Consider the following 4,742-nt stretch of genomic DNA (forward strand, 5'->3'; position numbering starts at 1 on the left):
AAATGCTCAAGGCACTTTATTGATTAAAAATGTTCGTATAAAAGAACATCTGCTCAACACGATACTAGGTTATTGACAGAAGGCTCCCTGAAACCAGTCAACCGATAGGGACGAACCTAATTTGATCTCCAGCACTTCAGGTGATGTTTATATACAGCCCTAGAACCGAGTCCCTCTACTACGGAGTACACGAGTGGCCTCTTAACGATGGCAAATGGTTATCGTGGCAGCCGGAGCGACCGGGTGATAGATTTCGAAGCAACGTCCCGGAACTTACGGGATCATCTTCTCGACCGACTCGACCGTCCAGCAGGGAAGCAAAAGGCAGAGCCGGTCTCCTTAGCGTATTGGCTAATTAGTTGCCCTTTGGCCAATCAGCCGTTACCCGGTTGCAACCATGGCTACGCTAACAGCGAATGTGACATCGGATTAGTCGGAAGCAAGTGTTATCCGATAGTAAACACAGTAAATTAACAGTTGTTTAACGACACAGTGTCTATGTAACTATTTATTATTGAGTGAAAAGCTAGCAAGGAATCGTATTTCGTCCCAAACTCATAGAGAATTTCATAATTTTACCAACCGAAAGGTATTTAAGACACATTGAATGCACTTTAAGCTCCAAATACGGAAAACGAACGACTTTAATACGACGATGTCATCTATCTCTTCCAACAAACAACACGAGGATGGTTAAGGCTGCATACTCCGCGCCCCAAACGGTATCTGATTAATTAATTCGGAACTGTTCTTCTGCCTCGCGGAAGCGCTGTTCGATCCGTTTGATTTGTGTTTAAGCGCTCGCAGGCGAGACACTACCAGCCACCGGCTGCTCTTAAAGCTTGCAATTGCAAGCGTTCCGCTGCTGATTCCGCTGCTTCTTGTTATGCTATATGATGCTGCTGTCCTCCTCATCCACCACCAGATTACCAGTCATCCTGATATGCAAATGGCAGTCTTAGCAAGGCCAGTCGCTCTTTGGTCTGTGCTCGATCCATACACTCAAGCAAATCGTTGTAGAAGCCGGTCCCCAGTGCTGGAACGACTCGAGGATGCGTGTTTTGTGAGCGCACAGCACCGTTACAGCATCATGTCGGTGTGCGCACATTCGCACTTTGTGGCAAAAAGGAAAACCAAGTATGACTAACGATAGCATGTGAAATGTATGCAAAAAAGCTCAGTTCAACTTTCACTTGCTTATGGCGTATGCGGGGAGCCGGTAGGGGCCGCTCTCGTGCCGTCTTTTTTCCTCCGCTTTTGGGCTCCAATTCATTTCCTTGCATTCCATTGAGGGTCCCAATTTCCTCCCAACCCAACCCATCCCCGTACCATTCGTGCCTTACATGAATCTAAAGAGAAAATAGTCCATTTACTAAAAGCACCCCGGGATTCTGTGGTCGGTGTCGGTTCCCAGTGTAAGGGGCCGACCAGCGGCAGAAGCAGCGGGAAAAGCAAGATGAAAGCAAAGTCGAAAAAAAAACGGAATTTCTTCAATAGCCATTGGATTTTTGCCGCCGGCCAGGACAGGCTAGGCGTACCCGGAGCACCAGCACCTCACAACTAGCGCCTTCTTCGCCAGCCAGCCAGCCAGCCATGCACACGCGCAAATATATTGAATTGGTTCAATTTGCATACGAACTCGGGGCTCAATAAAACTCAAATGAAATTTTCCATAATCTAGGCCAACAAAGACGGCTAGCCGCCGGTGGTGGTGGTGGGGCCGGTGGTCCGCGGTGCCCAGAGTGTGATGAGCTCTTCGAGCTATGGCCGCGCCCCGCTTTTAGGAACTGATAAAATGTGTGATATATTTTGAGCAAAGTCTAACAGTACCTAACAGGGACCCATCGGGGTCGGGTCGGGTCCGTCGAACCCGAAACAGCTTCCATTGCTTAAAAATGCTAAAACCCCATTTTCCGCCGGCCGGCGGAAAAGCTTCGCAAAACTTCTGATTGCTTCCCTCAATCAACGCGTGTTGTGAAAGTGGTTATCGTGCCGTTAGTGAAAACGTTTACCGACGGATCGTCACGCAGCAATTGCAATCGGCCTTCCATAGCCACATTCGCATGCCAGAACTTTTAATTGAATTTGAGTAGCCTTTACTAGGTCATAAGTATTTAATCAATCAATTGATATTTAATAAAAGAACTATTGTATTTCAACTGAACAACTCTTCCGCAACAGCTTTAAAAGGATCTTGGTGTCGAGATGAAGTAACATGCACGCCGATGATGACGAAACACTTGCAATAACCTCGTATGAATGGACCCTCGCAGACCCTTTCGGCGTGTGATAAGGTATGATTTCATGGTAAAAGGACGAAAAAAAATACAGATCTGACCACGAAACAAAAAAGAGTCATTATAGCCAACCCCGAAATGGGCATTGTTCTTCGGGAGAATACCTCCCCCGGTAAGTGCCCTGGTAAGGGATCATTTTTCATATGCCTCTACACTTTTGTCTTCATCCCTGGCGCCTGGAGTTCGCTCAATCATTTGCCTTTTTGTGTGTGGTGCCGTGCCGGTGGTTTTGGTTTTCAAAAGCTGCTGTAATATTCGGTGCGTGTCACATTCAACTTTTTCGCCGGGCTCGATATTTCCGGTCCTCAAGCCGAAACCCTTTCAGCAAAAGCTGCTGGCCGACCGGAACGTTTCGGGCCCCGTTTTTCTCGCCGGAAGTGTACGGCATTTTGCTGGAAAATGAGCCGATCGTTAAAGATGCCAGCGAGAGAGAGGTAGAGAGAGAACAATGAGTAAAATTACTATCAAACCGGAGTGATACTCGTGAACGCCTTTTCACTATCGTACGATGCGCCAGTCACTATCGGGGTATGTGCTGCAATATTTGGTAGAGTTTGGCCATGCGAAAGCCATCCCTGAAGGAGAAAGGTTATTGGTGAAATATTTTCCATCTTCCATTGTTTGAAACTTTGCCTTCGGGGTTCACAATATCGATAACCGGCAGTTTCGGGGCCCGATTTTACATTTTCGTCCTTCTCCGCGCGGAACCGAGATTCCCTTTGACTTTGAACCTGAATCACAATCTTTGTTCTCACGCTTGGTACACATGCGAGGACGAGGGAGCTGTGGGACGAAATTGCGGTTATGAATTTTTCAATTTACTTTCAACGGCAGGCGATCTGTTACTCCGGCACTCATGCTTTCAATGAACGATGTGGGTTTGCATTGTTGGAAGGAATATAGTTTACGGGCTCAAAGTGCCAATAAGGTTCCTTGTTATTTTACGCCAAAATGAATTGCCCAGCGATGGTTTAAATCATTTATTTAATTAACATAAATTACTGTAATGTGTTCTAATTGTGATTGTTGAAGATATTTTCACGAATTTTCACGAACAGCAGAACTAAAATCAAGCATTGCTAGAACCCGGTATAAGTGTAATAAACTCTACTTGGGCGAAAACTACAAATATTTCTACAATAAAGGATTTTAAACAAAGACAAATTCCAGCCCAGACTTTATAGAGTAAATTTCATTCCAGACACAAACCCCAGCCATGTATGATTGTTTCATCCAACCATCGCAATCATCAACTACTCGACGAAATTCCTCTCGATGACGAAACGTGTGTGAAGCCTGAGTTAGTACCGTCGCAGTCGCAGTAGTCCGTGATGGAATGGGTCGTCATTGTTAACTAGATTCCGAAGCCGTACGGTATTTTATTGCAACAAACGCTAACACACACACACACACGGCGAGCTCTGGAATGCTCGAGTTGTGAAATTGCTTCAGATTATGCTGCAAAAAATTAAGCTGTTCAGTGGAGTAGGTAGGTAGCGCCAACCGCAGTTCATTGAATGCGAGCCGATGTATGCGAGAGTGGAGAAAAAAGTGGAAACCCGACATTCATTCACGCTACTCAAGGCATTCAGACGGTATCGAAGAAAATTGATGGAACCGGGTAATTCGAAGCCCTATAGGAAGTACGTTTCACTAACACAGCCCGAAGCACCATCTACGTGCACGGGTTCTCGAATACCTACCATCCGACGGTTTACAGTACGTCGATCTCTTTACAGTCTCAGCGAAGCAGAAGAACGGAAGGCATCAACGGTTTTTGGTGCTCCTTCTTAGTTCGTCAAGATCTCCGGCATTCTCCACCGTTCAGCACCGGCGGAGGATGGTTGACTGGCTTGACTGGTGATTTAACTGTTGACACGGAAGGCGGGAGAAGGTCGAAATCGAAAGTTTTCAATCAAACACAGGATTCATTTCCTTATAATCCCATCGTGCCATTTTTCATTTCCTCCTGCCAGCCAGCCTCTTCGCTCACACTGATGGATCCCTTGCGACAGGTCGCCGCTTCCAGCTGCCGCTGCTGGATGTTCTTAAGCAATTCTGACTGTGCTTCCACTAGCTAGAGGCATTGGGGATGAAAGCCAAACGTTAGGGGTTGCGGAAATCCCAAGACGTCGGAGCAGCATCGCACCAGCCACAGAACGACATGACGATACGATACCGCATCGATAGGAGCTGCTGGGTGGATACAGGGAAGCTACGAATAAGAATCAACGAACAGCGAATGCCGTAAAAACCCCTTTGATTTTTTGAAATCCGGTTGTGCACCGACGTTCCGGTTGGTCTGCCGGATCGTTGCTGCCGGTTCTGTGGCTCGTGATTGTTGCGCCAGGACCGGGCATCGTATCGCGCTGTGTTGTGGCATTGAAAGCAGTTGAGCAGCCCTCTTTCTCTCGGAAGTCGGGAAGTACCGGGGCAATGCTCAGG

Source organism: Anopheles darlingi, chromosome 2, assembly GCF_943734745.1.
Source record: "Anopheles darlingi chromosome 2, idAnoDarlMG_H_01, whole genome shotgun sequence".
Classification (NCBI taxonomy): domain Eukaryota; kingdom Metazoa; phylum Arthropoda; class Insecta; order Diptera; family Culicidae; genus Anopheles; species Anopheles darlingi.